The sequence below is a fragment of the Pygocentrus nattereri genome, chromosome 10, assembly GCF_015220715.1.
Source record: "Pygocentrus nattereri isolate fPygNat1 chromosome 10, fPygNat1.pri, whole genome shotgun sequence".
NCBI classification, from domain to species: domain Eukaryota; kingdom Metazoa; phylum Chordata; class Actinopteri; order Characiformes; family Serrasalmidae; genus Pygocentrus; species Pygocentrus nattereri.
Genome location: NC_051220.1, coordinates 19403125 through 19417291, shown reverse-complemented (window position 1 = coordinate 19417291; position 14167 = coordinate 19403125).

Below are 14167 nucleotides of genomic sequence, written 5' to 3'. Positions count from 1 at the left end.
TCTGGTTATCCCACTTTTTCCTAGCTGCCTTCTTGTTCTGAATACTCTCCTGGACTTCCTCATTCCACCACCAACTTTCCTTGTCTTCTTTCCTCTGACCAGACGAAACACCCAACACATTCTTGCCAGTTTCTCTCACCACCTTAGCTGTAGTTTCCCAGTCCTCAGGTAGCTCCTCACTGCCCCCAAGGGCCTGTTGCAATTTTTCCCTGAACTGCCTGCAACCATCCTCCTCCTTCAGCTTCCACCATCTAATCTTTGGCTCTGTCTTCACTCTCTTCCTCTTGTTTCTAATCTCATTCTACAGACAACCACCCTATGCTGCCTTGCTACACTTTCCCCTGGCACCACTTTACAATCTCCAATCTCCTTTAGGTGGCATCTCCTGCTAAGGATATAATCCACCTGTGTGCACCTCTTGTATGTCACCCTGTGTTCTTCCCTCTTCTGAAAATACGTGTTCACCACAGCCATTTCCATTCTCTTTGCAAAATCTACAACCATCTGACCTTCTGCATTTCTGTCTTTCACACCATACATACCCAGCACCTCTTCAACCCCTCTGTTCCCTTCACCAACATGTCCATTGAAGTCTGCACCAATCACTAATCTCTCCTCTCTAGGGACACCATCTACCACTTCATCCATCTTACTCCAAAATTCCTCTTTCTCCTCTAACTGACAACCAACCTGTGGCGCATATGAACTGACCACACTCAAAATCACACCATCAACCTCCAACTTCAGGTTCATGATCCTGTCTGACACTCTTTACATCCAGAACACTTTTCCCATTCCTTTAGGATTATTCCTGGCCTTGCTTCCTTTCCATCTGGTCTCCTGAACACACAGAATATCTACCTTCCTTCTCTCCATCATGTCTGCAAGCTCTCTGTCTTTACCAGTCATTGTCCCTATGTTCAGAATACCTACTCTAACCTCCACTCTCCTGCCTTTCCTTCTCTCTCGCTGCCTTCTAACCCGCCTTCCTCCTCTCCTCTTTGTTGGTCTTCGACCTACAGTAGTCCAATTTCCACTGGCACCCTGCTGGTCAACAGCACTGGAGGTGGTCGTTGTTAACCCTGGCCTCGATCAATCCAGTATGGCAATCATATTTGTGATCTGCATGATAGTTTTGGCACAAGTTTTACGCCGGATGCCCTTCCTAACGCAACCCTCACCATTTATCCATGCTTGGGACTGGCACCAGAAGTACACAAAGTACACCCCTAATGGCTGGTTTAGACAGGGGAAAACACAGAGCTTAAATACATAAGGGTAAATGAGTGACAGGTGGAAACACAGGTGCAGACAATCAGGGGTGGAGTCACGAAACAAGGGGCCGGACTAAAAACCAAAACAAAGAAGCAAATGGACAGGACTGGGAAGTAAACACCTCGAGCACATGGACAGGACTGGGAGGGGCCAATCGTGACACAAATCACATAGACCCATATTTATTCACAGTAGAACATAGAACACCTATCAGATATTGAAAGTGAGGCATATTACCATTTAATGAAAAATATTAACCCATTTCAAACTTGACAGCAGCAACGCATCTCAAAAAAGTTGGGACAGGGCCATGTCTACCATTATATAGCATCCGCTCTTATTTTAACAACAGTGTGTAAATGTCTGTGAAGTGAAGAGACCAATTGGTGGAGTTTTGGGAGAGGAATGTTGTACCATTCTTGGAAATGTAGGATACTAGCTGCTCAACAGTCCAGGGTCTTCTTTGCCTGATTTTTCATTTCATTATGCACTTTTTCAGCAAATGTGTTCTCTTGGTGAAAGGTCTGGACTGCAGGCAGGCCAGTTCAGCACCCAGACTCTTCCACTGCAAAGCCATGCTGTTGTGCCAGATGCAGTATGTGGTTTAGCACTGTCTTGCTGAAATATGCAAGGCCTTCCCTCAAAGAGACGTTGTCTGGATGGGACCATATGTTGTTCTAAAACCTCTGTATAGTGTTCAGCATTGATAGTGCCTTTCATCATGTGTAAGCTGCCCATGCCATAGGCACTAATGCAATCCTATGCCCTACAGGGATTTCTCCATGCAATCCCATACCATACAGGGATTTATCCTATATTATGTAATGAAGATGGTGGGACATCCAAAGTCTTCACAATTTTATGTTGAGGAACATTTTTCTGACATTGTTCCAAAATTTTAAGATGCAGTTTTTCACAGATTGGTGAACCTTTGTCCAGCTTTGTTTCTGAGAGACTTTTGTTGCCCTATCCCAACTTTTTGAGATGTGTTGCTGCCATTGAGTTAATGAGCTAAATGAGTTAATCATTTTCATGAAATGGTAAAAATCTCTTACTTGCAACATCTAATATGTGTTCAATGTTCTACTGTGAATAAAATGTGAGTCTCTGAGATTTATTCTAGCTTTTTCATTTTTTTTATTAATTTTCACAAGGCTTTCCTTTTTTCTTATTACTTGAATGTTATAAGGCAATAAATAAATAGAGTCAGGTCTATAAAATGTAAGTTCTTAGCTGTCTTCCACAGCATGTCAGAGTTGTAAATTAAATAATGAATATGAGCTCAAAGAGCAGACTTTCAGCTTTAATTTGAGAGTGAATGGTGTAAGAATTACATTCCATCTTGTCAAACATGGTGGAGGTAGTGTTAGGGCAGGTATGGCTGCCAGTGGAACTGGTAATCTTGTTTTAATTGATGTGTCAGTATGGGGCTATAATGCTTTAAAACTCACTGGACTACCCACTGGCAGCCCACCGTTCTGGATGAGTGTGCTCACTGCCCCCTAGTGTGTGTGTGTGCTCACTAGTGTGTATGTGGTGTTTCACTTCACGGATGGGTTAAATGTAGAGGAGAAATTTCCCTGCTGTGGGACTAATAAGGGTCACGTAATCACACTTTAATCACTTAAGCTCAACCAAATTGAGTATGCACTTCAATCACTGAAGGCAAAACTGAGCATAAACCATCCCAAGAACATGCAGGAACTGAACACCGCTGCAGTAGAGGCCCAACCAACACATTACAATGTACATGTGTGTTTGCACATTATAACAGAGTAAATCTGGGTCTGTTGTAAAGAGAAGCCCTACCTCCCACCCAAAAGCAAGAGTATTATTCCAATCCTGCCTATCAATGTCAATAGCACATAGTGTTTACACTGTATCTAACATTTTAATTCTTTAAAAAAAGCTTAAAGGCGTGTTCCCCCTCATTTTCCCCTGATGGTTATTTATTTATTTTTTTGTTTAAGACATGATACCAAGTCATGATATCAGCTGGTGGGCTTTTGATTATTTTCCTGGAATATAAGCTCTGTTTGCAGTCCAACTGCCTTATGGTCATGCATCCTCTCCCTGTTGGTGTGATACCTCTTTCCAGTGCCTTATCTGGCTCACATCTCCTTCCGTCTGTCTTAAGATGTGCTCATAAAAGCTCTGACTCATTCACATCTCTGTGGTTGTAGTGCTTTTAATCACATACAACTTATGGCTTAGATAACAGGACATAGGATTCTATATAACGCAGATGGTGGATTAACCATTTATAAATAATGGTAGTACAAATGTTGAATGGCTACAGCTCACACACTGATGAGCCATGATAAAAATGAAGTATAAATTAAACAAGACAAATAAGCAATGTGTTCATTTTCATAAATCTGTTTCACACACGCATCTTCTAAGCAGCTTCTACCTCAGGGTCACAGGGAGCGCTCGAGTCCATCCCAGCAGCCACCGTGCAAAAGGCATGACACACCCCAAACAGGTCACCAGTCCATTGCAGGGCATAAATCTGTTTCATTTTTATCAAAATTATACAGGTCTTACAAAAGTATCAACCATTTTTAAGCAGTAGCAAAGTTACATCTTGACCGGTGGCAGGATGCCCAGGCATTCTTTCTATAACAAGGCTTCTCCTCTGCTTAATGCACCTAGAGGCAGCTATCTCTGCAATCAATAGGTGTGCAATCCATAGCTGTCTCCAGATATATTTATATTTCAGTAGTGCACACATGCACATACTGAGTAGACTCCATTTCATTTGACTGCAACATCTGCCATCTAAACTGCGTGTTTGCTAAAAAATATAAATTAATAAAAAATAAATAATTAACACAGAAACAGTATTTTATATATATATATATATATATATATATATATATATAGTAGATAGATAGATAGATAGATAGATAGATAGATAGATACACACACACATATATATATATATATAGAGAGAGAGAGAGAGAGAGAGAGAGAGAGAGAGAGAGATAGATAGATAGATAGATAGATAGATATACACACTCACACACACATATATATATATATATATATATATACTGCTCAGAAAAATAAAGGGAACACTTAAACAACACAATATAACTCCAAGTAGATCAAACTTCTGTGAAATCAAACTGTCCACTTAGGAAGCAACATAAATTGATAATCAATTTCACTGCTGTTGTGCAAATGGAGCAGACAACAGGTGGAAATTATTGGCGATTACCAAGACACACTCAATAAAGGAGTGGTCCTGCAGGTGGGGACCACAGACCACTTCTCAGTACCGATGCTTTCTGGCTGATGTTTTGGTCACTTTTGAATGTTGATGGTGCTTTGACACTCGTGGTAGCATGAGACGGACTCTACAACCCACACAAGTGGCTCAGGTAGTGCAGCTCATCCAGGATGGCACATCAATGCGAGCTGTGGCAAGAAGGTTTGCTGTGTCTGTCAGTGTAGTGTCCAGAGGCTGGAGGTTCTACCAGGAGACAGGCCAGTACACCAGGAGACGTGGAGGAGGCTGTAGGAGGGCAACAACCCAGCAGCAGGACCGCTACCTCCACCTTTGTGCAAGGAGGAACAGGAGGAGCACTGCCAGAGCCCTGCAAAATGACCTCAGGTATCCCACAAATGTGTATGTGTCTGCACATACGGTTAGAAACAGACTCCTTGAGGATGGTATGAGGGCCCGACGTCCACAGATGGGCGTTGTGCTCACAGCCCAACACCGTGCAGGACGCTTGGCATTTGCCAGAGAAGACCAGGATTGGCAAATTCGCCACTGGCGCCCTGTGCTCTTCACAGATGAAAGCAGGTTGACACTGAGCACATGTGACAGACGTGACAGAGTCTGGAGATGCCGTGGAGAGCGATCTGCTGCCTGCAACATCCTTCAGCATGACCGGTTTTGCAGAGGGTCAGTAATGGTGTGGGGTGGCATTTCTTTGGAGGGCCGCACAGCCCTCCACATGCTCACCAGAGGTAGCCTGACTGCCATTAGGTACCGAGATGACATCCTCAGACCCCTTGTGAGACCATATGCTGGTGCGGTTGGCCCTGGGTTCCTCCTAATGCAGCACAATGCTAGACCTCATGTGGCTGGAGTGTGTCAGCAGTTCCTGCAAGATGAAGGCACTGAAGCTATGGACTGGCCCGCCCGTTCCCCATACCTGAATCCGATTGAGCACATCTGGGACATCTTGTCTCGCTCCATCCACCAACGCCACGTTGCACCACAGACTGTCCAGGAGTTGGCGGATGCTTTAGTCCAGGCCTGGGAGGAGATCCCTCAAGAGAACATCTGCCACCTCATCAGGAGCATGCCCAGGTGTTGTAGGGAGGTCATACAGGTACATGGAGGCCACACACAATACGGAGCCTCATTTTGACTTGTTTTAAGGACATTACATCAAAGTTGGATTAGCCTGTAGTGTGTTTTCCACTTTAATTTTGTGTGTGACTCCAAATCCAGGCCTCCATTGGTTAATAAATTTCCATTGATGATTTTTGTGTGATTTTGTTGTCAGCACATTCAACTTTGTACAGAACAAAGTATTCAATGAGAAGAATATTTCATTCATTCAGATCTAGGATGTGTTATTTGAGTGTTCCCTTTATTTTTTGAGCAGTGTATATATATATATATATATATATATATATATATATATATATATATATATATATATATATATATATACACACACACCACATATTTTCAATATTTAATGCATCCACCCTTTGTCATTATTATAGCTTCCATTTTTTCAGGAGGCTTTCAGAAATCTGCAGGCATATTTTGTCACACCTCTGAAGTTCAGTCTTAACTACCCATGAAATCCAAACACATTCAATGACGAGGTCTCAGGTCCAGACTCAGACTGAGGTGTTTATTCTCCCTCTGTTCAACAATCTGATGAAAAGCTTCGTTTACACGCTCGCTACAAGTAATCCGATGCAAAATGACGCGCATGCGTGGAGCAGCGCTGAGAGTAAACGTTACCATGACAGCGAACATCACGTGAGGTCCAGTCGGCACGAGATGAGTTTCCAGTTTACTCGCTTGTGGTTTTAATGGCTTTAAACTGACGTCAGACTCAGAAAAACGTCCTTCACACGTACTTATAAAGGAAGACGTCGTGCTCTGAGACACATAAGCTGGACGTCCGTCCCACCGCCGTCTTTTATAGCTGAGAGTATGAACCTCGTCTCCTCTGCAGGCCCGTTTCTGCTCCGGCGTGTTGACCGGTATAAACCTCTCGCTATGACGCGCTGCGCATGCGCAGAACGTACTTACACCGATTGGCGTGTAATCGGATTCAGGCGTTTACACGGATATTATTCTTCTATTGAACGGATTATTTACAGGCTTACCCACCTCCTTCAATCGGATAGAAATTGTATTCCGATTGGCCTCAATCGGACTAGACTATTCAAATTGAGGTGTTTACATGGACGTATTGTATTCCGATTGAGCTATTGGTCGTATTATTAACGGATTATCAGGCTGCATGTAAACGTGGCTATTGTTTCACACTCACAGTGCTGAGTTGTCGACCCACAGTAGAAGGATGGACAGAAATGTCTAAGGCTACATTTACACAGCAGGTATAAGTGGCCCAAACCCGATCTATTTCCTCATATGTGACACAGACGTTTCATCTGTATGGCAGTGTGAATCTGTCTGACATTTTCCATTCCAAATTGAGACGCTTTCATATGTGGTACTGAAATCCAATTCGTGTCCGATCTGTGGCAGTGCGACTCAGTCTGAACAGCCAGATCGGAATTCATGTGATTTTACGTCAGTACAACTTGACATTTGTCATAATTTCGTGCTGCTGAGGCTAATAAACATTTAAGATGATGTTTCTGTACCAAAAAAATAGAGGAAACTCGCAGCTGCTCCGTGTTTGAAGAGGTTTTGAACGAAATGGCCTGCTGTGTGAACGTAGCCTAAGATTACTTGGGTAGACAAGCAGAAAATGCAACAGACTTCTAAGACAAAAAGCATGGGAAAAAACGCCTGCAGATTCCTTTGAAAAGCAAGTCTCTTGACAAGAATCGAATCTGTAATAAAGGCAAAGAATGGACACAATAAATAGTACAGTTTGTGATTTTATTTAATTGTTGATGGTTCTGTGTAATATTTGTTAAATATGTTATCTGCATCTAGTGTTTTCCACACACAGGCCTGGGACCCCACTCATTCAAGGATATTTTGTTACATTTGAATGATTTCCAAAATATTCGTTATGCATAATGTTACACTTTGCATAGTATGAGTCAATAGCAGCTGCGTGTGTTTTAAGATTTCTGTGGTTCAATACACAGACAAATTTGAATACCTATAAATATTAGCATACCCCTTCCCCTGCCACCCCATTCTATGCATCCATTAGGCTTGCATCACACCTGTTTGAAACGTTGCCTTTTTCCCCTGATGCTGAAAAATTAATAGCATGTACGTAGTGGCCATTGATAACCCGAAATTCAATCAATGAAAGGTGGTCCATGACTTTTGCAGAGTATTGTACATGTGGCAACAAAAAGTTTGGAAGCTTTACTTGGTACTAGTCTGTATATATGCCAATATTCCCATAATGTATTCAACAATGATTTGACCCAAACTGCTACTGAGTAAATCATGAAACTCTATTCAAATGTCTAAGTGTAATAGCAATAGGTACAGCTGTTTACTTTGAAGACCCCCCCCAAGTCTCAAGAGTTCAACGCACACATTATCTTTTATTATGGCTAAGGTACAGTTAGGCCCAAGGAAGCTGATCCTAGATCAGTTTGAATGGGTAGTTCTACCAAGAGCAGATCAATGTAGTGAACAATAGTAGCACAGCCCATAGCCATACACTGAATGAAGTGCTTGAAAATGGAATGGAATGAATGGGTTCACATGCTGAATGTAATTTATATGGCATTTCACCGCCAAGACATGCCATTGTCCTCAAGCTGGTGAATGTAGGACATCTGCCAGGGATCACAATGCATGACACTGCAGGGACTTAGACAGACCATTGCATTGTGCTGTTATGTACTGCGATTGCTTGTCTTTGTCATTCTGTAATTTAGACCTTGTTACACATTGATTAAGTCATGAATAACATCTGTTGTAACTGCAGTTCATTCAGCAGATAGAGTGTTCCACTATGGATATTCCTGACCACTTCAAGAGTGTTACCTATTGGAAATAAGCTAATATTACAGCTGAGCCACATTCAAAGCTGTTGTAAAAAACTTATACACTATATTTCCAAAAGTATTCAGTCACCCACCCAAATCATTGAATTCAGGTGTTCCAATCACTTCCATGGCAACATGTGTGTAAAACCAAGCACCTAGACCTGCAGATTGCTTCTACAAACATTTATGAAAGAATGTGTCGCTCTCAGCAGCTCGCTGAATTCCATCATGCTACTGTGGTAGGATGCCATCTGTGCAAAGTCCAGTCGTGGAATTTCCTCACTATTAAATATTCCACAGTCAACTGTCAGTGGTATTATAACAAAGTGGAAGTAGAGAGCTTCATGGAATCGGTTGCCAGGAGAACTGACTGCATTGTGCCAAGTGTGGGGTTGTTTTTTAGGAGTTGGGCTCAGCCCCTTAGTTCCAGTGAAAGGAACTCTTAATGCTTCAGCAGACGAAGAGATTTTGGACAATTTCATGCTCCCAACTTTGTGGGAACAGTTTGGGGACGCCCCCTTCCTGTTCCAACATGACCGTGCATTAGTGCACAAAGCAAGGTCCATAAAGACATGGATGAGCAAGTTTGATGTGGAAGAACTTGACTGGCCTGCACAGTGTCCTGACCTCAACCCGACAGAACACCTTTGGGATGAATTAGAGTGAAGACTGCAAGCCAGGCCTCCTCGTCCAACATCAGTGTCTGACCTCACAAATGCGCTTCTGGAAGAATGGTCATAAAATCCCAAACATGCTCCTAACCCCTGTGGAAAGCCTTCCCAGAAGAGTTAAAACTGTTATAGCTGCAAAGGGTGGGCCACACCATATTAAACCCTATAGATTATTTAGATGAGCGAATAGGTTTGGCAATATAGTGCGTGGGCTGCCTTACAACTATTGAATTTGGAATTACAGCCCGGTTTTGTTTAATTTGAGAGGCTAACAACTTATTGCCTTATCTAAAAGTAGGTTGATCAGCTAGCTAACAGGCTAAACAACACCTCCGTTAAAATCATGGGCATTGAATGAAGTACGTACTATATGATTCACTGTAAAACCATAAAAATGGCTGAATTTGTTAGACATATTATGTACTGTTCGGTGCAGGAGTCAGTACTTTAATTCCTACGTAGTGCACTATGTTAGCTTGGTGCTAAAAAAGGCTGGAAATCGTATAGAGGCACTAATGGATATCAAGATCATCATCACAATGTAAGGAAACACTATAATTAAACATGTTAATCATGATATGACAAAAAGTTTAAAAGTTCATCAAATAATATACAGTGGGGGATGACTGAACAATCTTATCCTCTTTCAGCAGTCCATGGTTGCTTGGCAACCATAAAATAAATGAAAAGAAAACTAAATGAACCACAGTTCTTGGCAAAATAATTGCTTATCTAGATTATTATTAAAATAACCTACAAACACTCCACAAATGGTGGTTGGTAAAATGCAAATAAAAAAAGCAGTGATTTATAAAATCAATGTTGATCTGTATTTGAACAAAATAGTACAAAAGACAGGATATGTAATGTTTTACCTTATCAACTTCATTGTTTTCTAGATAAACTTGTTCTGAAATGAATGCCTACATCACATTTTGTAAAAAGGTTGGGATGGGGTAAATTTAAGACTAGGAATATGTAAAAATGTTCAAAAAACATTTGAACAGGTGACATGCTGAGAAATAAAAGGGCCTTCTTTATGAGCAAAAATGAGTTGAGGCTATGTGTATTGTCAGATTGTTGGAAATAATGGACGCTGTGTCCTCTGTGCCAGAGAAAAAAAAAAGGATTCCAGATTGTTACAACTGTATGTTTAAAAGACACCATCTGTAATGGCATAGTGGTAACTTGCAGATCTGTGAATGGTGTTCATTAACATGGAAAACATTTTAGAGCAATATATGCTGCCTTTTAGACGCTGTCTTTTTCAGGGACTCCCATGCTTATTTCAACATGACAACACCAAGCCACAGTATGAATGGATTTCAACTGTGGCGTAATCAGAGTGTGGGCTTGGAATCCACATTCCTGCAGTCCAGAACTGTCTCCCATTGAAAACGTGTGCCTTAATACCCTCACAATTCTATTACAAAGGCCCTGTGTGATTACACAGCTGAGGGCTTGTATAACAGAAGAAACGGCAGGCATCTAACTGGGAATGAGCGTATACTTACCAGAAGCAATTTCCATAGCTAATGCAGAATATTTAATTTTTTAACAGTTTTCAAATATAAATGTTTTTTACAGGATTTACCAATCACTAATTCACATACCATCTCAATGTTTTAGGAGTTTGGTTTTTAAATGACTAACGTAGAAATTAAGCTGTGTGTTGCACTGATTTTATTACGGGTAAGGGGATTTTAGGTACCTTGCTTTAAGTCACGCTACACCATTACCCATGAAAATCACTATAACATGACATCTCTTGGCCTACTGCTTTAACATATGCCTTATTCTACATTCAAAAATGGCACCATTAAGTTACTAGTTGCAAACTCTGTCACAGACTGTGAGGCCTGAGATTACCTGAGACTGCCTAAAGGGTTTGGCATCTTTTGTGAAATATAGTGCCTGAAATATAGTGCCAGAGGAGACGCTGCTTAGTTATAGAAAAGAAACACAGAATAATGATGGTTATTTTATGATGGCATAGCTAGAACATTTTTCTCGTATAATGCTTTCAGAGTATTCAGGTCAGCTGGTTCAGTTTCATCCAAATGGTTCCTCAAATAATTGCTGTATTTTGAGCTCCTTTTGCAGTCCGTTGTTGTTTCCATTCCAACAAACCTTTCCATGAACAAACAAACCATTAACTAGTTTCACTGTAATATTTTCTCATGTGTCAATGTAATGTTTAATATCAACATAATGACATAATGACTGAGTCAGTCCATTAAAAATGCAATGTATTTGTTTTTAATGTATGAACATGCTGAAGACCATACAGCAATCCAAAGCACTACTTGGACTGAAGTAGTTTATCATGGGGTGACTGAAATACAATTTTTAAACACATCATCTGGTGATAAAAATATTACAAAACAAAAGGTGAGTTTCCATTGTGTCATATTTTCAATTAACCCGGGCATTGGTGTCACACACTGGCATTATTTCTAGAAAACTAAAAGTTGATATTGTGCATGTGAGTATAAAGCAATGACTAAAGTAATTACCATAGCAAAAACGCTCTCCTTTTAGTGTTTTGTTGTAAGAATCTGATTACATTAAACATATTATTTAAATCAAATGAATTCTTCGCTTTGCTTTTTTTTTTTACTCTGCAAAACTGCTGTATGAAGGCAATAGAACACACTGTACTTGAAGTGGACTACGGAATATATACAATATATTGCTTGTCAACTGTTATCGTGATTTCATTCTTTGCAATGATGATAAAATACAGAGGGCTACAATATGGTAACTAATCACTAAATGTTTTATTACGTGCTTAGAGCATCATGACCAAGATGATTTTCTTTTGATGTTTGGATAAAAGTATTCAAACAATCCTAGAAATGTCAATCACTTTGGTGACCTGTTGTATTCTAATATACAAGTATAGTAATTGCAATATGGAATTTTGTCAGTATCCTGCAGCCTTATAAATAATGAAAACTTGACAGTACAGGAAATTTGGTCCTCTTACAGCTTCACACGGATGTGACAGTCAGGCCTGGCATCAGGGGATTTTACTGGGCTAGTGCACCACCACCACCACACATTTTGCCCTCCTCTAAACCCACAATGTGCCTATTTAGGAGCACGCAGCAAAAAACAAAGTGAATTAAACTCTGTGTTTTCTGTGGAAATGCTCAACCAGGATAAAAGACTACAACAATTAAGCTAGGAGGGTATATGGTTAATAAATGAAATGTAGGATCATTTTTATTGGTCCAGTCTTTACAAAATATTCACACTATATAACCAGGAGCTGGCGTTTGTGAATGATAAAAATGAACACGGGTTTTGACATGACAGTGACCAGTTTGTGCTAGACCCAGTAGTCGTCTGCAGGCGAGAGAAAGCTTGGTTCTGCAACTGCAGGCAATTTTGGCCGCCCTCAGTTTTTAGAAAAACAAGTGAAAATGGTCTTTTCCGCAACACATGTTGCAGTATGGACATATTGTAGTAAAGACTATTTCACTGTTCTTAAGTATAAAGAGTAACAGTAAGGTCTGTCTTTGGCAAAACTTATTCTAACATATTCTAGTTTAACATGAACATATATTTTTTTCCAAAAGTGCCATTTCAAAAAGTGCTACTGTAAGGATTTGCAGGCAATATTAAATATAAAAAGTGATTTTATTTAGTTTGTGCTTCCAAAGTAGGGCTTGTGGGCAGTGAAAAAAAAGCTATTTTCAGTAATTTATTCAGTGCTACAGAAAAGGCATAAGTATGGACAATTAAAAAAAAAAATCACAACTGACTGATTAACAGCACCATTCATTTATTTTTAAGATTTTTTTGAAGTGCAGTTTCAGTGAAAATGTAATTTTGTAATTAACTGATGCATTTTTATGCATTTGAAGATTGAAATATTGAAGTATGGACCAATAAATCTGATATTTTGACCAAAAACGAGTTATAAATAATACTATCTCGTTACATTTAGCAACAAAGTTGCATACAAAAATGTGTTAAGACTTCTGTGTTGTGTTATGCTAAATAACTATCCAAAAATCCACATCTGAGACCTAAAAATGCCCATCATTGCAGAAATGACAGACAATAAGCTATACTACTGAATCAGTCCACTGTGTATGCGCATGCCGCAGGAGCTCTGCTGTACTGTCATGACCAGGCTGAGGCTGAATGGAGAGGTGTGCTATAGTTAGTGTCTATTTCTCAAGCTGAATGCCCTTAGGAGCAGAAATACAAGACCCTGTGTACCCATCAAGCCCTGGGCGGCCATTTCCCCTCAGCGGATAGACATTCTTTTAGCAAGGCGGGGAAGACAGCTTTGTCCACAGTCTTGCATGCTCATAAATCACACAGACTTGTCTCAGACAGGGCTCCTCTTCAAGAGAAAACTGCACAGCGGTTTATCCAAAGCAGCCACAAACACCCACGATTCCTAATTACACTATGCAGATTATGTTAATGGCTGTCTCACTGCCGAAAAGAACAATGTTATTAATTAAATGATGAGGTGTGAATGTCAAACCCTTTATCACCCCACTACAGTGAAGAGAATCTGAAAGGATCTAGACTAAAACATATGAGTAAAGTTGAATAGCAAGAAGGCTTTCCAGGCTTTTTAGCCAGTCAAGGCGTTTTAGCCTGTATTTGACCTCTAACAACTAACAACAAAAATCCAATGTCCACTTCAAATTTTCACCCAAATTGTTGGGTGATGGTACATGTAAGAAGAGACCATCTGGACTGCAAGCATCTACGAAAGGACACTTCAGCATTTCCCTGTGCACTGGACATTTAACAAAGTTCCTGCTTAATTTATTTGGCAAGGATTGTCATTGACTACTAACACACGAATGACTTCCACCATTATAAAATATAGTTTTCAAATGATGGTACTTTATGTTTACACACCAAGCACAGTTATAACAGCGTGACAGTTCTCCATATTATGATTGTGTCAAAATCCTCATTTTCATTCTGCTTGATTTCCTCTTTGAATGTGGCAATTTTCAACTTCTTACACATCTTCCTACAAAGACAATCAG